This window comes from Vulpes lagopus, chromosome 19 (assembly GCF_018345385.1).
Source record: "Vulpes lagopus strain Blue_001 chromosome 19, ASM1834538v1, whole genome shotgun sequence".
NCBI classification, from domain to species: Eukaryota; Metazoa; Chordata; class Mammalia; order Carnivora; family Canidae; genus Vulpes; species Vulpes lagopus.
This window is the reverse complement of record NC_054842.1, coordinates 32,927,727-32,952,952: the sequence shown is the minus strand read 5'-3', so window position 1 is coordinate 32,952,952 and position 25,226 is coordinate 32,927,727. Positions and strand designations below refer to the sequence as shown.

General features: G+C 39.1%; 1 long non-coding RNA gene across 6 annotated transcripts in view; it reads left to right on the top strand.

The window, feature by feature from the left end:
- The window catches only part of LOC121479135, a 333,169-nt gene that overhangs the window by 164,008 nt on the left and 143,935 nt on the right, over positions 1-25,226 (top strand). For 4 of the 6 annotated variants that reach the window (XR_005984660.1, XR_005984656.1, XR_005984654.1 and 1 more), the window contains exon 5: positions 18,996-19,064. This is a non-coding gene — a long non-coding RNA (uncharacterized LOC121479135). The remainder of the gene's footprint in view (positions 1-18,995; positions 19,065-25,226) is intronic. The other 2 variants (XR_005984657.1, XR_005984659.1) reach the window with 1 other exon arrangement.

Genomic DNA, 25,226 nt, shown 5'->3' with positions numbered 1-25,226 from the left:
AAACTGGTTATTGCAAGTTTTCTTGATTCACTTCTAGCATGCCTGTGTGAAAGGGTCAATGAACTTCCCCCATCCCCACCAAGCAACTATAAAACTGGGTAACACTATCAAAAAACAACCATTTAGCCTACTGGAAATAGAGCAAAACATTTATTTATGAAAACTACTAAATTTTGGTTAAGAATGGTAGAAGTCTGTGGTATTCTTGCAAGGGGCTCCTGCTGTCCCCCCTCCACCTCTATAAGTAGTTTATTAAGTGTAGGTAGGGAAGGCATGAAAACCAGTTGTTTTGCTGCTACTTCCAGAAGAGGCTTATTTGACTTGGACCATTGTCAATTAAAGTGGTGGTCTTTAAGCAAGAAAACAGGGAGGGCTAGTAGCTTCTGTGGTCCAAACTTGTGGTTCTTTTTGGAGAATGCAATGAAATAACAGATTGGTTAGAAATTTAGCAGGAAGTTCTGGGAGTGAGACAACCATAATATGCTTGATATGTTCTTCACATACCCTGGGTTGACTGAGGCTATGCATATGAACAGCAGAAACCAGAGTGATCCTAAGCCATCTGCACATTCCTGGCCAGTAGAGTCTGGGTTCATGTACTGAGGAGTCTGTAGGACACCATGAGAAGGCCTGGCAGAAAGTAAACTGCAGGAGAGACTTGAAAATGACCTGAATTTTGAATGAGCTCCCTAGCGCACACACTGATCCATCAGCAGAGAATGGAAACCTTCCTGGCTCAAGGTATTTGAGCACAACCTGTAATTAATCTGTGGTTGAACAGACAGTAGGATGAACTTTAGGACGCTAGGCTTAAAAATGAAGATAATAAAAAAATCAAAACAAAACTGAGCAGACACATCAGAAGCCAGACACTATGACGAAGACAGAGCTCACAGACTTAGTCTAGGCAAGTTACTCAACAGAGAACAGACCAATCAGCGATAGCATCAGCGATAGCAACAGTAATCTTTAGGGGTGGGTGAGTGGGTAAGGAGGAATCAGAATTCAGAGTTGCTAAAATATATGTTCTAAAATGTCAAGATTCAATAAAAAATTATGATAACTTGTCAATAAACAAGAAAATCTGACTTACAGTATGGAAAAATAAAGCAGTCAATAGAAACTGAGTTCCCCTAGATGTTGGATTTAATGGATGAAGACTTAAAATTAAGTATTATAAATACTTTAAAATAACGAAAAGAAATCACACTCAAAGAATTAAACAAAAGTAGAATAACAAGGATTTAGTGAATAGTGAATCTCAAGAAAAATATGGCAATTAAAAATTCTTAGTTGAAAAGTATAACTTAAATGAAAAATTTGCAAGAGTAGCTAAATAGCGGAAGAATGAATCTGCAGATTGAAGGTACATTGACAGAAATTACCCAAACTGATTAATAGGGAGAAAAAAGGTCAAAGATGAATTAATACAATCTCTGTGACCTGTGAGCCAACATCAAGCATACCAACATATATGTAATGGCTATCTCAGAAAGAGAGGAAATAATGGTCAAAAGCTTCCCAGTTTTGATGGAAAACATTAATTTACAGTTTTAAGAAGTTCAGCAAAACCCAAGCATTACAAACACAAAGACATACACAAATAGACACATTGTGATACTGTTGAAAGCCAAAGAAAAGAGAAAATCTTGAAAACAAAACCAGAAAAGCAATTTCTCATGTACAGAAAAGCAATATTATCACTGACTTTTCATCAGAAACAATGAATTCTGAAGATAGTGGAATGATGTATTCAAAATATTGAAAGTAAAAAATCTCCCAATTTAAAAAAAAATACAAAAAAAAAAAAAGAAAAAATTTCAACAAAAATACTCTTTAAAAATGAAGGTGAAAGAAAAACATTCCCAGATAAACAAATATTGAGAGAATATGTTGCTAGCAGACCTGCTTTACAAGAAATACTAAAAGCAATCCTTTGGGCTGAAAGGAAGTGACAGCAGAGAGCAACTTGAATTCACAGAAAGGAAGAACTCTGGAAAATGGCAAATGTTTGAAAATTAAATGACACACTCCTAAATAACCCATTGGTCAAAAAAGCAATCTGAAAAGGACATTAGAAAGTATTTTGAACTGAATGAAAATAGAAAGACAATGTATCAAGGTTTATAGGATTAAAATAAAGCAGCACTTACAGAGAACTATATAGTTCTAAATGCCTATAAGAAAGAAGAAGAAAGGTCTTAAGTCAATAACCTAAGCTTCTCCATTAAGAAATTAGAAAAAGAATAGAGTAAAAACTAAACCCAAAGCAAATAGATGGGAGTTAATAATAAAGAGCAAAGTAGAAAACAATAGGGTAGAAAATTAAAAAATTAATGAAACAAAAAGTTGGTTTTTGGAAAAGATTAAAGAAGTTGAGACCATCTTAGTTTTCTATTGCTGGTTTTTGGAAAAGATTAAAGAAGTTGAGACCAACAAGTTTCCACAAGTTTAGTGGCTTAAAAAACATAGTTTCGTTATCTTATAGAGATTAGAAATCTGACACGGATCTCAAATTGCTGGCTGGGTGAATTCCTTTCTGGAGACTCTAGGGAGAATCCATTTTCTTTCTTTTTTCAGCTCAAGAGGCTGTAAACTCTCCTTTGCTCATGGCCCTTTCTTGCATCTTTAAAGCCAATAATATCAGGCCAGGTTCTTCTCACACTGCCATCTCTCTGGCTCTTCTTTTCATGCCTCCTCCTACTTTTTAAGGACTTTTGTGATTACATTTGTATTACTAGGATAATCCAGAGTAATCTTCCTATCCTAAGGTCGGCTGATTAAGTCATCTGTAATTCCATTTGCAATGTTAATTCTTCTTTGCCATGTAATATAATATATTAATGATTCTAGGGATTAAAATATGGACATACTTGGAGGACTATTCTTCTGCCTACCACAAGCCCTTAGGTTGACCAAGAAAATAAAAGAGGAAATACAAAATCACGAATAAGAGAAGTGAAATCACTACTGATCATATAGAAATTAAAAGAACTTTGAGGAAAATAGTATGAATGACTTAATGCCAGAAAATTCGACAATTTAGATTAAATTAAATACCACAAAAAACACAAATTATGAAAACTGACTTAAATAGAAAATCTGAGTCGTCTGGTAATAAATAAAGAAATCGAATTAGTAATTTAAAGTATTTCACAAAGCAAACCGTAAGTCCCAAGTGGCTTCATTGGTGAATTCAGTCAAATATTTAAAGAATTCAACACTTTCAAGAAATAGAGAGGGTAGGAACAATTCCTAACTCGCTATATGAGGGGAATACTACCGTAATACCAAAGCCAGCGAAAGACATAAAAAGAAAAGACTTATATCCCTCATGAACATAAATAAAAACTTTTAAACAAAATATTAGCAAATTCAATTCAGCAGAATGTAAAAAGTATTATACTCCATGACCAGATGGCATTTATCTAACATATGCAAAGTTTGTTTAACAGCTAAAAATCCATTAATGTAATACATCATAATAATAGAATACAAAAAAAAAATAATAGAATACAATACAAAAACTAGATGATTATCTCAAAGAGGTGGAAAAATCATTTGACAAAAATTCAGCACCCTTTCATGATCAAAATGCTAAACAAAATAAGGAACTTCCTCTACCTTATAATGGACATCTGTAAAAAAACTTATAGCTAACACCGTATTAAATGCTGAAAGACTGAATTCTTTCCCATAAAATTGGGAATAAGGAAAGGATGTTCACCCTTGCTTTGTGTGTTCAATATTGTACTGGAGATTTTAACTGCTACAATAAGGCAAGAATGAATGAACAAATGAATGAGTGAATGAATGAATGAAGACATTTTGATTGGAAAGGTAGAAGTAAAACTGTCTTTAGTCACAGATGATATGATCTCATATATAAAAAATCCTAAGGAATCCATATAGAAACTACTAAAACTGATAAACAGGTTTAGCAAGGTTGCAGGATACTTTAGATCAATATATAAAAATCAGTTGTATTTCTATCTGTCTTAGCAACAAACAATGCAAAAAATGAAAATCTTCTTAATGCCACTCATGAAAGGATCAAAAAGGATTAAATGCTTAGGAATACATTTAGTAAAGGAGTGTAATATTTGTTCAATGAAAACTATAAAGCATATCTTAAAGAAATTAAAGTCTATCTAAATAAATGGAGAAAAATTCTGTATTTAGGAATTGGAAGACTCAATATTGCTAACATCTTAATGCTCCCCAAATTGTTGTATGGATTTAATGCAGTCTCAATAACCCAGCAGAATTATTGGGAAATTGACAAGCTAATCCTAAAATTTTTTTGGAAATACAGTTTTGGAAAAAAAAGAACCAGATTGGAGGACATACTTGATTTGTAAACTTAATATACAGTTACAATAATCAAAATGCTGTGGTATTGGTATAGGGATAGGCATAAAGATCAATGGAACAGAATTGAGTCTCTTTACATTTATAGTCAAACAATTTTCAAAAAAAGGTGTCAAGATAATTTAATGGGGAGAAGAATAGTCTTTTTACCAAATGGTACTGGGAAACTGAATATCCATTTGGAAAAATAAAAATGAGTTTACACATTTACCTTATATCACACACATAAGTTAACTGAATGATCAAAGACCTGAATGTAAGAGATAAGCTGGAAAACTTCTGGATGAAACATAGAACATTTTTCTGATGTTAAGTTAGGCAAAGAGTCCTTAGATATGATATCAAAGGCTTAAGGCAAAAAAGAACAAAAATAAAAAATCAGATTTCATTAAAATAAAAACTTTTTCCATTTCAAAAGATACCATTAAGAAAATTCAAGGACAAGCTACAGACTTGGAGAAAGTATTTGCATATCATATATTTGATAAAGGACTTCTATCCAGAATTTGTAAAGAACTCCTAAAACTCAGTAATGAGAAGACAAGCCAATTAAAAAATGGACAAAAGACTTCAATAGATACTTCACTAAGTAGTACATACAGATGGTTCTGAAATACAGAAAAAGTTATCAACATTATTAGTCATTAGGGAAATGCAAATTAGAAATACAATGTGATACCTGTACACCATCACTAGAACAGCTAAAATTAAGAAAGCAGATGATATGAATTGTTGGCCAGGGTGTAGAGAAACTAGAACCCTTACACATTGCTGGTGGAAATTTAAAGTGGCATGGCTTCTTTGGAAAATGCTTTGGCATTTTAAAAGGTTAAAAAGAACTTACCCTGCGATTCATCATTTCTATTTCTAGGACTCTACCCAAGAGAAATGAAAACATGTGTCTACACCAAGACTCATATGAGAATGTTCATAGCAATATTATTCAAATAGCCTCATACTGAAAACAATCCAAATGTCCATCAACTGGTTAGCAAAGAATGGTTAGACGGAAGTGGTATATTCATACTATAGTATACTATTCAGCAATGAAAAGAAATGATGTACAATATGGATGTTATGTTGTATGCTACAGCATAGGTAAACCACCAAAATGTTAAGTGAAAGAAGCCAAAGGCTTCATGTTGTATGATTTCATTTAAATGAAATGTCCAGTTAGGCAAATTTACATAGGTAGAGGGCTGATCACTGGTTATCAAGAGTTGAGGGTGGAATGGGGATTGAGTACAAATGAGTTTGAAGGAATTTCTTTTGGGTAGTGAAAATGTTCTAAAGCCAGATGGTGGTGATGGTTGCATAACTCTATAAAGTTACTAAACATTATTGAATTGTATGCTTACAGTGGGCCAATTGTATGGTATGCAAATTATCTCTATAAAGTTATTTTTCTTTAAAGAATTTCCGTCAAAGAAAAAATAAGGGAAGAGGAAATGAGATAGTTATATACAAAATGTGTTTTGTGAAAACCTCTATCTCAGTCAGCCAAATGTGTTAAAGTTTCTACTAGTCAGAGCATGATCAAAGATCTGTAAAATCAAAGCCATTGAGAAACACAACTATTCTTGCTATTGAATCCTGAGATAAATTTCTTTTGCTGAATTAATTTATTCATTTATTCATAAATATTTATTGTGCCTCTGTTATGTACCAAGCACTATGTTAGGTTCTGCTTATATAGGAGTGAACAAAACAGTAATGGTTCTCACCTTCCTGGAGTTTTGAGTATAGTGGTTCCTCCTAGGTATGGTTATTATGCATGCATTTTGAAAACATAAGTTGGATTTTACTGTATTAACTTTGTATTTTGGCTTTTTATTTAATATTACATCAGAAGCATATAATCTTATCTTTAAAGTTCTTCATAAACCTTGTTTTTATTTGCTGCAACCTCTACTGCCACATGCCTTGATGTTGAACATTTAAATTGTTTCCAGTTTATTGTTATTATACATAATGCTGCAAAGAATTTCTTTACAAATGAATCTTTGTTTTCCTTCTCTTTTTTTTTTTTTTCTAATGAAAATCTCAAAAGAGATACTGGATTGATGTTACAAATACAGGTCTTGATATATAATACAAGGTCTTGATATTTATTGCCAAATTGTTTTCTGGAAAGGTGGTGTCAATTTGCAATCCCACTAGCAAGGTAGAGGGCTTGTTATTTTCTAAGACACCGGGCTAGGTTGGCAGATGAACCACAGTCCACAGAAGTGAGCCATACCCTCAGCTGTGGAGAGTGTGCCCTCTGCATAGACATCAGAGCAGATTCCTCACTGATGGCTAAATTAATTCCTGGTTGAGCTCTGTCCTCTCCCAGGTTACAGAAAAGTGGCTAGACCAACAAGACCCAGGCCTTAAAATGGAACTCAGGGTGGGGAAAGGCAAACTGGCCCCAATAAAGAGGGAAGAGTGTTATGCATAGAGCTGCTCTCATTAAGCACAAGCAAAATGAAGAGAAATGATAGAGCAACAAGGCAAACATACCACAGGAAAATCAGTTAGTCAGAAAGTCAGGTGTGGATATGGAAAAGTCAAGTGAAATCTGGAAGAAATATAAATCAGGAGATAGAAGTAGCTTCCACATGAATGTTTTCCTTTAGAGAATAAATTAGTAGGAATATAAATGTGATAAAACAAGAGCTGAAAGATGAGATGATAAAACTACAGAATGAGTTATAAAAGGAGACTGCAAACCTAGGAAATGAATTGAAATAAAGTAACATAAAATAGCAAGGAATAGAATCGACATAGCTAAAAACTAATGGCGTGAAGGGAAAGCTGGAGATGATCATACTGAATACAGAGGGAAGAGAAAAGAGATTAAATAATTAGAAAAGGAAGTGAGGCAAAGATGATTCAAAATAAGGTAATGGATGTTACTGCCAAAGACAATGCAACACAGAGTAAGACTTCAGAGAAGATGCAAATCTGCAGATCTGCATGTGGCCAAGTGTAGGACATGCCAAGAAAAAACAGATTGTGAATGATGGTGGAATCAAGAATATTCCTAGGTTTATTTATTGACCTTATAAAATAAAGAAGGAATTCCTGAGGCATCTAGGCACTGAGTAGTCCCCAACAGTGGCAAAGATTTGGCTGTCCTCCGATACATCATGGTAACTTTCAAAGATAACCAAACAATGTTTATAAAGTTCTGAGATTTGGAAAGTGAGACCTAAGCAAAGTCTCTGCAGCCAGGGAGATGCTTATGTATGAAGCAGTCTTAAATATGAGATCACAGCCAGACTTGAACACTCACTGTATCTGCTTGCATGAAACCAGAACTCTTTGGTGATGGGGTTAGGTTTGATCAGGTGAGCAATAGAATGGAATGGAATGGAATGGAATGGAATGGAATGGAATGGAATGGAATGGAATGGAATGGAATGGAATGGAATGCTGCTATTACAGACTTTGGCAAAGTAAAGTCAACATAAACAGACATTGCAAGGTGGGGCAGGAGAGGGAAAGGTGGAGTAAGTGTGAGAGTATTATTCCCATGCTGTTTGGAGCCGTGAATCAATATTATCTAAAATTCTAGTTAAAAAATATGACTGTAATCTCTTAATGATTTTTATAATATGTAAAAATTTTCTTTAACCTTAGTAATTTTTTAAAATATTTATTTATTTTAGAGAGAGAGAGAGCACACGCATGCACGAGTGAGAGCACATGTAAGCAGGGGGAAGGGCAGAGGGAGGAGACTCCCTCTGAGCGTGAGCCTGCCTGAGGATCCGTCCCAAGACCCTGAGATACTGACTGGAACCGAAAGCAAGAGTCAGACACTTAACCTGCCTAGGTGTGTTGTGCCCAAGATTGCAAATCTGAGAAACCACCAAGGAGCCAACACCGATGCAAGCGCACGAGGGTTTATTAGCAAGCTCCACACGAGGGTTTATTAGCAAGCTTGAGCTTGGGTCCAAGTATACCTGACACAGGGGAGCAGGGACTTGGACCCCGAAGTGGGTTACAGCTGGGTTTTTTATGGGCTGGTCTAGGGGATTTTCAGAAGGGGTGGAGGAATTTCTCAAGTTCGGTTTACATTCTGATATGGGACTTTCAAGGGCATTGAGCTCTGTTCTCATTCTAATATGGGACTTTCTGCCACTGGCTTGGGCTCTGTTGTCTTTCTGATATGGGATTCTCTGCTGAGAACATTCTGCAGTTTTTCCTGTAAAGTTCAGCTCTTATTCACAGGGGCGTAAGATGGCTGTACTTGTGCTAATGCTAAACTTGAAGTGGAATGGCCTTAATTTTTCTCGGCCTCCACAGGTGCTCCTAACCTTAGAGTAATTTTTAAGAAGCTAATATCTCTCAGGGGTGAAGAAACATTTGATGTACGATAGATCTTTGAAATTTTCTTCAGTTTCTTTCTCTTCTGTTAAGTTCAAGAAAATAATCAAATTTACAAATTAAATTACAATTTTAATTTACATACAATTATTTCATTTTTAGAATTCTCTCATTGCTCCATCTTTCCTTTTCTCTTTTCTAACATCTGTATAAATATAAATAAAAATGCAATGATGATCACAAAATATTAACACTGATTATTTCTGATTGATGAGATTTCCAGTGATTTGTTGATTTATTTTTCATACTTTTCTGTATGTCTTGCATTTTAAAATAATGAATATGAATCATTATATAACATTTATTATTGTTCCAAAATGTTATGCATGCTCTTTGCAGAAAATTTGAAACATACGGTAAGAAAAAGAAAAAAACCTGCCATCCAGATATATCTGGATGTGGTGGCCTGTTCTGTTTGTGATTGTCAATGAGCATTGCTTATAGGTACTCATGCCTTTGTGTAGTCCCTTTGCACGTTGACTCTGGGCTTGGTCATCTGTGGTCGTTAATTTTATTTGTCAACTTGGTTAGGCTGTGGTGCCTACTTGTTTGGTCAAACACAAATCTTGGTGTTGCTGTGAAGGTATTTTTTTTTTAATGTGATTAATATTTAAATCAGATTAGACTTTGAGTAAAGCAGATTACTCTTTATATTGTGGGTGGGCCTCATCTAATCAGTTGGAGGCCTTAAGAACAAAGACTAAGATTTTTCAAAGAAGGAATTCTCCTCAAGATGACAGTATGAAACCGAGTTTCTAGCCTACTACTTTGTGGGAATTCAGACTCAAGACTGCAGCAGCAACTCTTACCTTATTTTCTAGTCTGTCAGCCTGCCCTAAGGTTTCAGACTTGCCTTTATGTCTGTGTGTCTCTGTGTCTGTGTGTGCATGTGTACACACACACTAACTGTTCCAGCCATCCCACCTAGGGCACCAGCCCTGTGGCTGAAGCCCCCTTAGATGTCCATTGTCAGGCATTCAACCAGGTGATTGCAACTGCATATGTGACCTCAGGAGAGACCAGCAGAAAAACTATCCTGACGAGAATCATGAACAAATAAATGGTGATTGTTCTAATTTTTAGGGTAGTTTGTTACTTAGTAATGGATAACTTTAATATACTACAATTACCATTTTGGCACATGAACTTCTGGTCTTTTTATATAATTTGAGCATTTTCATAAAACTGGAATAATATTCTTTATAATTTTACATTATGCTTTTTTGGTGACATTAAGAGTGGTCTCCCATGTTACTAAAAGGTGTTTTAACCTCAGTTTTAGCAGATGCATAGTTTTTTTCTGCTTTCTATTATTACAGATTTTGATCATTTTTGTTAATAGAATATTTAAAATTTGATACAATAATATAACTATTTTGCTGTTGTAAACAACACTGTGATAAATGGTCTTGTATATATTACCAGAACCACCCATCTAAGTGGCTTCTGTATTCCAGACACATGAAAACTGTGTGAGATAATAATAAATATTTATTATTTCAAGCCACTAAGTAATGATATAATTTCTTATGCAGCAATTGGTAGTAACTAATATAGGCCCCATTGGGACTCAGGGTTTTTCATCTTAAGTAGGAAAACTTGCCACATGTTTGTCTCCTTGTAACCCAACTATTAACACTGACTGACTCTACCAATATTTATGGAGGGAGAATTTGAACAAATACACCACATACACACTTCTTGAGCCTTTTTCTTCACAACAGTGTCTTCACTGACCACCCATATCCTGACAATTCATATATTGGAGCTCCAGCCCTAGTTTTTTCCCAGCACAGATATCAGGTTCTTATCTCCAACTGTCCACCTCTTATCATCTCTTGGATGTTCCTCAGGGTGTTCAAAATGAAGTTCTTCATCTCCTGCTGTAATCTCATCTTCCCTTATTTGTCTTGACTGAGAGGTAGGACTAGGTTGGAAGGTAGTAGGGATACGACACTATATTAGTTATCTATTGCTGTGTAACTGTGACCTAGTTTTGGAATGTTGATGAGGTCCAGAGCTGAAGGTCAGTAAAGAATTCTTAAGATGTCTTTGGTGCAAAAAGATGATTTTATTAAAGCATGGGGACAGGACCCATGGGCAGAAAGAATTGGTGCACTGAGGTTGTGGGGAGTGGCTGATTATATAGTTGGTAGTTGGGAGAGGTAAGGAAAAGGGAGCTGTCCAAGAGGACTTTCATATGCTAAAGAAGACTCTCAGGATGCTGGAGGCCTAGCTATTGTCAAGCTAAAGTTGTTTTTCCCCTCTAGCAAACATTAACATTAAGACAGTTGGGAGCTTCCTGGAGGAATGTTCTATTCTTCCTGTGACAAGTCCTTGTAGGTCATAAAGAAATTTAATTTTGTTTACATTCTTTTCTGCCTCTGTTTCCCACATCACTCATGGAGGGGAGGGTGATGTTAGGGCTCCAGGAAATTAAGTCTGTGGGCCCTCTGGAAGTTAGGCTATTGATAAGAATGGTTTTTTTCTTGTAAATCACTAAGACATTTGTAAACTGATGGAGACTCCAGTCCTGCAGGAATGTGATCTCTATCAGTTAACCATTTGTTTTTCCCTTCCCTTTGTTTTAGGATGGCCTGGAGTGTCTGAGGAATGTCACACATATCCCACCGGGGAGTGGGGTGAAGGGGTGCTGGGTGTCAGCTTGTGCTTTGCCCACAGTTTGCCTTCTGCTCCTTCATCATCACAACTTACCCCAAAACTTAGTGACTTAAAACAATGAGTATTATCTTGCCCAGATTCTGAGACTTAGGAGTCTGGAAGTGGATTATCTGTGTGTTTCTAGCTCAGAGTCTTGAGATTACAGTAAAGATGTTGTCTGGGACTGTAGTATTCCAAAGACTTGCGTGGGGCTGAAAGGCCTGCTTTCATGATATCTCACTCCTACGGTTGTTGGCTGTGTTGTGCCCAAGATTGCGAATCCGAGAACCACCAAGGAGCCAACACCGATGCAAGTACATGAGGGTTTATTAACAAGCTCGAGCTTGGGTCCAAGTATACCCAACACAGCGGAGCAGGGACTTGGACCCTGAGGTGGGTTCCAGCTTACTTTTATGGGCTGGTCTAGGGGACCTCTAGAAGGGGTGGAGGAACTTCTCAAGTTCTGTTTACATTCTGATATGGGGCTTTCAAGGGTGTTAAGCTCTGTTCTCATTCTGATATGGGACTTTCTGCCACAGGCATTGAGCTCTGTTCTCATTCTAATATGGGGCTTCCTAGGGCTTTAAGCTGTTTTTTTTTTCTTCTGTAACTGAAGTAAGGTAAAGTTCAGCTCTTATTCACAGGGGCCTGAGATGGCTGTACTTGTGCTAACACTGAACTTAAGGTTGAATGGCCTTAATTTTCTCAGCCTCCACAGGCTGGAGGCTTCAGGTTTTTGCTACCTGTAGGAAGGAGGCCTCCATTCCTCACCACATGGATTTCACCAAAGAGCTTATTAAGAGTCCTCCCAATGTAGTAGCTAGCTTCCACCAGAGCAAGTGATCAAGGAGCAAGGGCAGAAACCACAATGTCTTTGATGATCTAGCCTTGAAAGTCACATAGTATCACTTCTCCCGTGTTTTCTTGGTCATACAGACCAACCTTGAAACAAAGTAGAAGGGGATTACATAAAGCTATGAATATTGGGGTGGAATAGGGGTCATTTGGGCCATCTTGGAGATTGGCGATCACAGACACTATTGTGCCAGTGGTTTTGGGATTAAGACAACTGGGGTTTGAGACAACTGAGGCTTCCAGATCAGTGGCACCAAGATAAAGTGTTTGAGGCCAGATCACCTCATTGAGATAGGATAAAATGAGAAGGGGGAACCAAGATGAGACGTGGAGTGGCATAAGGGCCACCCTGGCTTGCCACTTGGGGAGACAGAGCTTATATGGCAGCTGGAGGAAGCCCTCGGCCTCAGAGTTGCAGGTGCTGGCGGTTGGCAGTTGGCAGTTGAAAGCTGGCCTGAAGGGACATGTTAAGTGCCAAAGAGAGATGGGAGGGGAACCAACAGCATTTTCTGTGAGTACCTTTAGAATTCAAATTAGGTATCAGCTCCTTTGAGAAGCACTCCATGGCCCCTCACTTTCTCTCCCGTGGTGGGTTGGGTGCCTCTCAGCTCTGCTCCCATTGTACCCATCCCTCACTGTGTATGACTGTCTGCATCTCTCCTTGTAAACTCTGAGCTCACTGGGGATACAGACCCGTGTCTTCCATCTCCAAGTCTCTGTGGTGGCTAGAAGACATGACCCAGAATCTGGAGCACGCTGGGTGCTCAGTAAGTCTTGAGTGAACAAATGAATGAGGAATTCTTTTCATCATTTGGAATAGCTTTGGTTATGCTCTATGTAGTCTTGTGTCTACACGCTTTAACATAAATTATCACCATTTCTACTCCAGTGGGCTTATTTTTAATGGGAATAATTTCCTACAGAGGGTTATTCCAGGTGCAGGAAAAGCACTAACATGTTTATGGTGGATCAGCTGGCACACCAGGCCCTGACTGATGTACTGCTGAGCATCCCCCTAGATTCCTGGAGAAAAGCTGGGATGGGGCACAAGTGGCTGCCATGCAGCAGTTTTGCACCTAGAAAATCCTCATGTGGGGTGAGGTTGAGGGAGAAGGAATAGCAAGGTTTCTGCACAGACCAAGAGTGCCCCAGAGATCCCATCTAGTCTCATTTTAGATAGTCAGGATTTACTCATTGTCGTAGTCACTTAGCACTCTGCGAAGGAGGCATTGTCTCTGAGTAGAGTGCAGCAGTGATGATTTGGCTGTTATTATGGATAATAATTGTGTTTGCTGTCTGTGCTGCCTGGCCTTATTTGGGAGCATTGTTACCACTGCTATAATTTTAAATATTTTAATTAATGATACTTTGCTATGCTCCTGCCTTGAGGCTCCTTAAGCAAAATGAGCAATTAAAAAAAACCACACACACAAAAAGCAAATGAATGAAAATAAAAGAAAGGGCATTTAAAAAATCATTCTGTTCTTATGATGTTTCAGGCTTGAAAAATGTATTCAGCTGTTTGCTGCAGGCAAGAGAAAATTCTCACTACTTCCGCCCGTTATCTTTTGCTCCCATAGTCATCCATCTCCTGTAGCTGCTGAGTGACATAGAATATACATAAAGTATCACCAGGAGAAACAGGAGAGGAAGAAAAGGGAAAAACAGTGCCCAGGAAACTTAAGAGTCTTGTGCTTTTAAAAGTATGTCATTATCCTTGATCATCACCATCAATCATTGTTATCAACTATTTTTATGCTTTGCCAATATTGTGGATATCACCGAGAAGATAGCAAAGAACTGGTGTCTCTATCTGAGCTCTTTCATTCCAATGTTAGTGTATGTGCTGCTGAAGTGAACACTCTGCATCTTTCAGTGTAGTAACTGGAGATGGTTCTGGCTGAGCAATCATAAGCCTCAGAATGTTCCATGAGGCTGATGGGTGAATGCATGAGCAAGGCTAGGAAGGTAGGGTAATCTGAAATGTTAATATGTTATTTTCATGATGTAGGAGACAGGAAGGACTCCCCTCTGTATCTCATCACCAGATGAGCTCTCTGGCGAGGTCAGGATTCTAAACTCAGGACTCTTGCTTGGCCTGCGCAACTTTGACTTCCAGAGTGTTTTTAAAAGGTTTGAGGGGTGCCTGGGTGGCTCAGTGGTTAAGTGTCTGCCTTTGGCTCAGGTTGTGATCTGGGGATCCTGGGATTGAGTCCCACATCAAGCTCCCCGCAGGGAGCCTGCTTCTCCCTCTGCCTACATCTCTCTCTCTCTCTATGTGTCTCTCATGAATAAAGTCTTTTAAAAAAATTTTAAAAAAAGGTTTGAATTAGTGGCCAATATTTAGCAAGGGAGGCATTAAACATGAAAATTTAGTTTCCAGTCTTTTTGAAAGATCAGAAGATCTGCCGACGCCAACCCACATGGCAACACTGGGCTGGTGCCCCTTCTTTGGTGTGCTGGAACTGGCTCCTGCCAGCCTGTGAGAGAGAGCATGTGCACATCTTCTCAATTCTGTGTTCAGTGACTTCACATTGCTAGCTTGATATCACTGAGATCAGCCGTAGTGGGAATATATATACCATGAACACTAGCAAATGCAACAAATTAGGTTTTTTTTTTTTTTCCCCTCTTTCTCTCAGAGAGCCCATTGTCAGGCATTTACCAGCATGGCACTGTGGCTGCCTCTTTAGATGGGAGTGCTGGGCACACATTCTTCACACCTACAGCTCCCCCTTGTCAACTCACAATGAGGCTGGATTGCCTGCCCTGTTCCCTGGGCTTGGACCCCAAGTCTAAGACCTTCTTGCACCACTTCTTTGTGTCCTGTGAAGAAAACTTCCTTCCTGGCCTTTGTTCAGAAGAAGAAGCTCATCAAAATAAGTGTCTGAAGGGAAGAAGATGAGGGTTGGCTTCGAGCTGGGGGAGGAGGTGGCCTGATTTATGAGGGTGCAAGACCTATGTGAGCCGGGAAAGGGAAGCATTCCTTCTGGGAGAGAGAAGATAGGACTTCTTTGTGTGGCAGACACCCAGGCCCTATTTACATGGCATCCCATTTGTGTGTAGTTTAGTCAAGGAGGCAGGGAAGTCATGGATTACCAAACAGACCACTCATGCTCTAGGGCTGAGAGCTTGAGAGATACACCCTTGGCCAGACAGACTTTGTGGACGTGGGTGGCCTCTGCAGTTGCACTTTAATGCTCTGTTGACACTATCTTAAAATTTGTAATCCTTGTTGAACCACGGATCTACATTTTTATTTTGTACTAACTGGGCTCTACAATTAGGTAGCTGGCTCTGTCTCCTACCAATGGACAGCAGGGGACCCAATTGCTCTGGTCTGCATAGCCTTTACCAGGGCTTCCTGGGCAACCCCAAGCAACTGGAGAGAGATCCTTCACAAGTTCCCACCAACCCCTGTGGGAGGGCTCAATCGGATTTGCATGGTCAGAAATCTAAGAAACATGGTTTTTTGGATGGGTTGAGAGCTGTCTTACAATGCTACATTTATTTTATTTTTTCCCTTGGATGAACAAGAGGTACAGTGCCAAATTTTGGTGAATATGCTAAGATCTCTTCCCAAAGAAGAGTCTAGTGGGAGGCATGCAGAGGTGACCCATACCTCTTACTCCACATAGCATATTAGGACTGAAATCTGTAAAATGTGCCATGGGGGTGCAGAAACAGGAGCAGTTGTTCTGTATGAGTAGGATTAGGGGAATTTGTGGCAAGGTCCTGAAGGTGAGTAAGAGCTAATTGGCTCGAGAGGTGGGAAGATAGAAGCCAGATGCTTGACTAGAACCTTCTTGCTTAGGGGTCTGCTGTGTTTTGATGGTGCTGCAATTTAGCAATACTAAGGTCCACTTAATGGCTTCCTAACAGCCTCTCTCCCATCTCCCTGTGGAGGCCGAGAAAATTAAGGCCATTCCACCTTAAATTCAGCATTAGCACAAGTACAGCCATCTCAGGCCCCTGCGAATAAGAGCTGAACTTTACCTTACTTCAGTTAAGCCCCATATTAAAATGAGAACAGAGCTCAATGCCCATGGCAGAAAGTCCCATATCAGAATGAGAACAGAGCTTAACGCCCTTGAAAGCCCCACATCAGAATGTAAACAGAACTTGAGAAATTCCTCCACCACTTCTGGAGGTCCTCTGGACCAGCCCATAAAAGTAAGCTGGAACCCACCTTGGGGGTCCAAGTCCCTGCTCCGTTGTGTCGTGTTGGGTATACTTGGACCCAAGCTCGAGGTTGTAAATAAACCCTGGAGTGTTTGCATCGGTGTTGGCTCCTTGGTGGTTTCTCGGATACATAATCTTGGGCACAATATCCCCTGTCTTGTGCATGGCTATGATGAGGTCATGAAACCACTCTGGAGGCTGGTACAGACAACTACCTAGTAAGCAGATCTTTCTTGATTATGTGGTTGGAGAAGATTTGGAAATACTAGCAGACGTGTTTTCCCTAATACATGACTTACCTGGTGACTCTTCCTCTGTCTTGGTAGCATCCTTGCCTCAGAGAAGGGAGGTGACAGGAGACGCCTTGGCCAGGCTTTGGCTGTAAAAAACTGAGAATATGAAGGGCCCAAGGAATAGTGAAGTCAGAGGGAATCACAGATGTTTTTCGAACCCTTGGATTAGATGAGGTTTTCCTAGGGGGGGAGGGGTGTCAGAAGGGGAAGAGAAGGGATGGGATGGTAGGGGTCCCAGGAGCATAGGGCTCCATGGCCACCCTTCCTCAACTTACCCTGGGAAGAGGAAAGAAAGTTACTTGAAGGCAGTGATCCTCGGTCCTATTAAAACTTAACTCCTTTATATAGTAAATACCTTGTGAAGTGCTCTTTACTATCTTGAAGTAAGGTGAAATTCATAGGTGATATAACTCCCATCATTATGACAACAAATTAATACATCCACATATTTCCAAAATATTCCATGGGGAATGGGACTAGTCCTGGTTGAGAGCCATTTGGTTATGGATTTTGTTTCCTGGATAGGAACCAGGGAAAAGCAAACTGCTAGACTGGGAATAGGTATGGGTTGGGTTGGGAAGGGCCTAGAGCAGTGGGCAGAGAGCATCCTTCTGTGAGGGTCCTCAGAGCTGCAAAAAACAGAGGTGGGGATGGGACAGGGCCACACAGAGTGTCCTGGGCATCACCATGAAGTGAAATGTCGCAGGAATGCTGGGAGAGAGAAGAGAGGGGCCAGATCCAAAGGAGCCTTGTGTTGGGAGTGAAGAATGGCCTAGCAGTGACCTGCATGGCCTGAGCATCCAAACCTGAAGGAGCCCAGATGTCTCTGCAGATGTCAGTATAGGTATACAGATGCACCCCAGCCCCATGCTGCTTAAAGCTCATTGATGGAAACAATCATAATTTTCCACACATGGAGTTTGTGGATGAACATTCCTATTTGCTACAATTCTTTTTTTAAAAAGATTTAAAAAAAATTTATTTGAGAGAGTGAGAGCACGAGCAGGGGGGGGGGGGGGGCGCAGAGAAGAAAGCAGACTTTCCAGTGAGCAGGGAGCCTGATGCAAGTCTCGATCCTAGGACCCTGGGACCATGACCTGAGTTGAAGGCAGCCACTTAACCAACCGAGCCACCCACGTGCCCTACTTGCTACAGTTCTATTCAGAAGAATCTCTCACTTGATTGGATTCAGCCTCCCCTCACCTCCCCTACTGTGGAAGAGTAACCATAGCTTATGATCTGTCACCTTAGCACAAATCTCTGCTGCTTAAAACCCAACTATGCCTGTCCCTTGGAAGATGAAGAATCTGGTACAGAATGAAGATAGTCTGTGGGTTTTATGAAACATGAAAAAGAAAAGAGATCTCAAGTGTAGATACTTGGAAGGTAAAAACTGCTCCTTTGGGGGACAATAATCACATAATCTTACTTTCTACCTTTGCTAGGAAATGAGGATAGTGGTAGTGGTGAATATATTTGCTCTATTGACAATGGAATGGGTTGTAGAGGGAAAGAACCCTTCTTTTGAATCTTGGTTTAGTTTTTCAAGCCATTCAGTTAACTTCTTGGGAACTCAATTTCTTTATCTGTAGAATGGGTGTGGTAACATATAGAGAGCTCTTTGTCAGCTGTATGGTCATGGTTGTTAATTATTGTCATGAAAATCACAGCAGGAGCAGATGAGTTTTGGCATCCAGTGGCTTGATAGGGGTAAGTAGATTGCCTTTGGTCTCAGTGGTTTCTGCCTCAGATAATTACTACTTAATTCTTTGATTGACACTTGAATCTAGAAAAATTTCTTCGAAATCACTGTAATCATTCTGTGAGTAAACTAAGAAATATATTTCACTATATAGTTGAGTGAAATGTTAACTATTTGCATATAGACTGTATCTGTAGGAGTTTAATTCTGATCATTAATTCCCATTGACTCTTGGTTAGTTTTCAAGTTGGCTATGTATCTGTTAAAGGGTTGTCTGAAACCCATTCATCCTTCCAGGCAGCCAGCTATCCAACCAGTAAAAACACACTTGTTGAAATATGTAATTTGTCCAACTACCTGGGAGAGGTCCTGTGGGGATACAGCCATGAATCAGGTATAGCACTATTGTGGAGGCTGAGTATCAGCCTCCTGGACTCTTGACTATTTACTTTCTCTATTTTTGATGCTATTTCTTGAATCTTTATTAAAGATTATATACTTTATTTAGTTTAGTTGTTTTATTTGTAATTCCTAATGGATTCTTTTTTTTTTTTTTTTAGGCATGTGAAGAACATTAGGACTGAAAAGGATGAGAGTGATATCAGGAAGATTGTGTCTTCAAAAGTAAAGTAACTGATACCTGCCAACTATATCCTATTTATTTATGTTATAGATTTACCAAAGTAAAATTAAGAATTGAAAAAGGAAAAGGAAATCCAAAGTGTTAGAAAAATATATACCCTTGGGGTGGAGAAGATCTTCTAAAATAAGCCAGGAGACCCATAATCCAAAGAAGAAAACATTGATGTATTTGATAAGATAAATATTTAAAAATTTATACATCATATGGTACCATAAACAAAATCTAAAGCCAAAACACTGGGGGGAAAATACCTACAACTTATATGATAAACAAAAGGTTAGTGTCTCAAGGCTGTACAGAATGTTAAAAAAAAAAGGCATATAGCCATTGAAAGGAGAGGCAAAGGCAAGTCATACCTGAGGAGACAAACGTGGTAACTAAGCATATGAAAAGATGTACAGCTCTACTGGAAATCAAGAGAGTGCAAATTAAAAGGATGGGATACCATCTTCACTCAATTGATCAGTAAAACATAAAACGATTGAGAATTGCCAAAGCTTGGGATGGTTTGGGGAAATGGGCTCTTTCATCCACTGTTGTAGGAATATGAGTACTTACAACATTTTTGGGAAGTAATTTCAACATAATTTAAAAATAAAAAATGTACACATCCTTTGATCCAATAATCCCACTATTTTAGAGAAATAAAAATACTAGTACATAGGGAGAAATACACAAAGTTACCTATTGTAGCAATGATTGTATAAAATAGGGACAGGGAGCTGGGGAACATGGATGCTCAGGGACAATTGAATAACTTATAATACATCTGTAGTATGGGTTATTATACAGTCACTAAAATGCATGACTTGGATTTATGTTTATTGCCTGAAAAGGACCCACATTTTAAGGAAAAATTAGGTCAAACAGTAAATGCACATGTATGATTAAGGCCTGGAAGGAGTTAAGAAAACAAATACCTCAAACTGCAGACACTAATTACTTCAAGGGGGTGAATTTGAGGGCAAGAGGAGCCTAAGAATCGGCATTTTTGTATGTTTCTGTTTTGTTTGAATTGTTACACAATAAGGCTTCCATTGAAGTAGAAGTGAAGTTAAAAAAAAAAATACAAAGGGGGGCGGTAGGAGAGTGGGAGGGAGAGAGATAGAGAGAGGAGGGGAGAAAAGGGGAAAGAGAGAGAAAACAGGCTAGAGCATTAACATTTTAGACTTTAGCCTCATGGGGGAGAAACAGTGATTTCCTGACCATAAGTAAAAATGGTCATAAGTCAAAGGCAGTAAGAGTGAACAGAAACGCCACTGTAGAGTTTGGCTTTTTAACCTGACGTCGTTATTCTTATAAATTAGAGATATGGGCTGTTTTGGGGTTAATACTCAATATTATAGTAGTGAGGCTCTCTGAGTCTCCCTTTTAACAGTGAAGAATTTGTGTCCTCATTTTTTGTTGTTGTTAACATCTTAGCAGCTTTATTTGTTGAAGGCTTATTTGAGATCCTGGTTGTTTAAAAAGAAGAGAAAATAAGGAAAGATAAATAAGCCCAAGAATAGGGGGAAAATATTATTTGTGTCCCTCAGTAGTTTGAAGGTTGCTGTAGTTCATCTTCAGATACCGAGAGTCATGAAAGATTTATTTAACCACATTTCTCTTAAGGTCGAAGGAGTTGAGATGATCACTCTCTCATCCATGCTTCCTTTCTTCACCCAGGTCCTCTTATTTATTTCTCTCTTTTCCTAAGCCAAAATTTGAGCTGCTGTGAGAGATTCTTAGTCAGTTCCCAATATTTGAAACCACTTTCAACAATGCCATCCATCTCCTCCCCCTGCAAGTGGCATTATCTCCACATCCTTGGAGATGAGCCGCCTCCTTCCTCTTTTATCACTCTGAGCTGTACACGTTTGGTTACAAATGCCCCGATAATGTTCTCGTTGGTCTCTCACAAGTGAAATAACAGATAACCATTCTCCCAGTGATGGCGATGCTGTCATCCTGCACCCAGATAACCGGGAAAGGAGGTATCCACTCCCATTGCGTGCCATGATTAAGATCTCACTGGAGAAGATACAAGTGAGATTGCCTTTACAAAATAATATCTGTGCTCAGATCATTTTACTCAGCTCAGATAGCAGCAAACATCATTTCTTGGGGGCCTCCCCCTGTAATAATCTGCAGTGGCTTTCAAACACGTATGCTACCACCTGCCCTACTGGTGAGATAAGAATAAAAGTATTAGATGGCATATTAAATTGTGCCACGTTTTTTCATATTACTCATATAAATGAGATAACAGCTGCAGGATAGTCTGTTTCGTTTTTGGCAGAACTCCCAATCATTGTGCTGCAGAAACAAGAATAGCCTCCTGTCTCGGCAGCATGGGCTCTGGTCTGTGGGTATTGCTGTCTCCTAAGTCCACCTTCCTGGATTGCTTGATGTGAATCAACAGGGGACAAATCCTTTCATCCTAAACCAGATGTAGGCTTAATGTACAGTTACCTAAAGGAGGTGATCCACAGAGTGTTTCCCGAATTTCAGTTATGTCCTACTTTTTAATGATGTTTGTTGTACTGGGATGTCACCAATAATGTTACTTAATACTTTCCTTTGAGTTTTAATTTTAACTACTAACTGCGATTAGCTTTATCTTAACCAGCAAGAGTGATGAAATCACAAGTTTGATATGCTGCTTTCATTTTATTATATCTGATACTAAAATAAACATGTCCATTAATATTGTTTTCTCGCATCATCTTAAATAATTCTGAGTGATACCCATGGATATGTAAGAAACATCCTGTTTGAAAAACACCATTAGAATAGTTCTCACTAAAGGGTACACTGCTAGCAGAGATAATTTCTACTATTAGAATAGTTCTCACTAAAGCATACACTACACAGATCATTTGTTGGTGGCTGCTTTTGGTGAGAAATCTCAGGCCTGGAAAAGGTAGAGAGAAAAAGCTTATAGATATAAGAAGGATTCAGAAGGGAGATGTTGGAGGGAAGTGAAGTCCTGTCTAAGGTACCATCTCATCCTGGTCAGACTTGGATGAGTAAGATGGAGCCAGGGGCACTTTGACTGTCACCTTTTTGGGTTATTGGTTATTTCCCAGAGCCTTGACACATTTTCAGGCACTGCAACTCTGGGATGAGGCTTCTTCTGCCTCTTGCCCCTTCTGTGCTAGCTCACATCTGGACTCCCTCGGAAAGAGCTGACTTTCACAGAGGATCCCAGTCAACACCATGCACAGGTTTGTGTTCAATCCATTAATGTCCAGACTGTGATCTGGGGCACCAATCCACCAGCATCATGAAGAAGAGGCAAGGATGGTATAGGATGGCAAGTGCCAAGTGTTGGAGGGCTAAATATTCTGTTACAATTATCTTATTTATCCAAGGAAAATGGCTCCATTGTAAAGCCATTTTATATGTGTTTATATATGTGGTTTTAAATGCAAAAACAAAACAAAAAAACAGTTTAAGAGGTGAGGGCTAGAAAGCATTAATTTAGAGATAGCAGAAGCCCCTAACCACTGTCAGAGAAACTTCTGTTCCAAGCTTTTCTAGGTACCTGTAATCCCTGGCTCTGAGAACTCTGCTGTAGTAACCCCTTCTGTGACAGTGTTCAGCTATATACTTCCCAGTTATTACCCTGAACAAGGACTACCAGACTTCATGGTGGTGATCAAAACTGCTCTGGCCAGCTCATTAGAATTCTGCCTTTTTATGGCCAGATGATGACCTCTGGCTGGCTGTCCCAAACATGGCCCTAAATGCCACAGTAGGGCTACCTTAGACATGTGGTCTCTTCTCTTACAGAGCTTTCAGAAAGGCTGCATGGATATGGAGCTGAATAGGGCATACAGGTGGTTAATAGGCAGATGAGCAGGAAAGAGTTAATCTCCAAACCAACCAGGGTTTATTTGTGGGCCTGCCAAGCATCCAGGCTGAGCTTATGGGAGCACCACAAGGGAGCGGTTAATCAGACATCAGTTTCCAGGTGTGTGCATGACCCGACTGATGACCAAAGATTGAACTAAATGTCTGTGAACAGTTCATGTGTACAAGCCTGAGGCTCACAGGAGACAACAATCAATCCCTGCTTCATCCTTTAATCCATATTCATTGCCAACAACAATCTAGCAAAATTCAGTGGGGGCTTTTTTGGTACTCTGGTTAAATAAAGCAGGAAGGCATCTGTAGTGTTTTGTAAATAGCATTTTGCCCAGTTGTTCAGCACTGATTAGCCCATGTTTGCCCTTCACTTTCTCAAATTAACTTTTGCCATCATCTTGCATACCCATGAAACTTGGTTCCCCTGGGCTGCTGATTGCTGCTTTTCCTTAAAACTCACTGATTATACCTGCACCCACTGGCCACATCCCTGAACAGTTTTGCCTCTGGTTCTCTCAGTGCCTATTTCTCTCTAGCTTCCCTCTCTACCTTTTGCTAATAGAAAAAGGAAAAAGAATTACTTCAAGAATTTGCACATTTAGTAGAATATTCTAATTTCTTAACTTCAAATTGTTCCTCTTTGCCCCATTAAAAATAGAGAAAAGGAAGGAAGGAGGAAGACAAGAAGGAAGTAAATAAAGGAGTGAGTGAGGACAGAGAAACACTTGACTAGGGTTGAATCTTTTCCCAATTAAAAAAAATTGAACGTTTATGTGTAATATAGATTATTACAAAGGTAATAGAACCACATTAAAAAATGTTGGAGTGAATGAAAAGAAAAAACTCTGTAATACTAGTAATGTAACAGAATTGGTTTTAGCAAGTTGGTTATTTCCTACTAGACTCTTTGCTAAGCGCTCACTTTTAAAATCTAGTTGTACTCCTACTGAATATGCAAAATTGTTCTCTTCATTTTTCACTTAACATTCAACCATGAGCATTTTTCATGGTTCTGTGTGACCTTTATAACCATAGTTTTTAATGACTGCGTGGTTTCCTTCAGTGAAAAAAAAGTACATATCTATTTCTTGTTTTGATATTTAGATTGTTTGCAATTAAAATTTTTCTACTGTATCATTGAAATGGTACCATTCATGGTTCTGTTCCCTTACCCCTATTTTTGCATTATTTTATTAGGTTTTATTTCCAGAAGTCAGATAACCAGACAGAACCCATGGACATTTTACAGGGCCTGATTCATCATTTGAAGTTGGGTTCTTTTTTTTTCTTCTTTTTTTTTTTTTAGATTTATTTATTTATTTGAGAGGGAGAGTATGTGCTAGTAGGAGGAAGGACAGAGGGAGAGAATCTTCAAACAGACTCCCCACTCCCCTCCCCACTTCAAGCAGACTCTCCACTGAGCATGGAGCCCAACATGGGGCTCAACCTCACAACCCATGAAATTGTGACCTGAGCTGAAACCAAGAATTGAACCCTTACTAGTTAAGCACCCCAGGCACCCCTGAAGTTGCCTTCTAAAAGCACATGTGCCCGCTGAGTCTTTACCAGTCATCTTAGAGGGCACATCATGCAACCTCACTGAATTCTCCCACTTGTTTTTGCTCCTCCCATAAAGGTGGGCTTCTCATATCCCTTATGGGGGGAGGAAGAGATTCTCATCACAGATTTCTTACCATTTGCCACCAATTTGAAGCCAAAGAAGCTTAATTTATCTTGTGAATGGTCCCCATGCTATAGCGGATACCCTTAAAAAGTTGGTGTTCAGCCCTTCACCCTTGGTGAAGTTTGGCAGCTATTGAAGACAAGTGAGTAATGATAAGAAGAAGAGCTTTAGGCTAATCAGGATCTTAGGAAGGGGATTGAGAAAGTGGATCCCCACAACTGATGATATCTGAATGACTATAATATATCTGATAATAAATAATTTATTGAGTACCCAGTCCCAGTTTATGATGTTTTGACTTAGGATTTTTTTGACTTTAACATGGTGTGAAAGTGATTCATGTATTCAGTAGAAATTATACTTCAAATTTTGAATTTTGATCTTTTCCTGGACTAGTGATATGTGGTAGGACATTCTTTTGTGATGTTTGGCAACAGCAGTGAGCTGCTGCTCCCATGCAGTTATGTGGGTGAACAACCAATACATTGACAACAATTTGCACCCATATAACCATTCTGTTTCTCACTTTCAGTCCAGTCAAGAAACTACATGAGATAGTCAACACTTTATTATAAAATAGGGTTTGTCTTACATGATTTTGCCCAACTGTAGGCT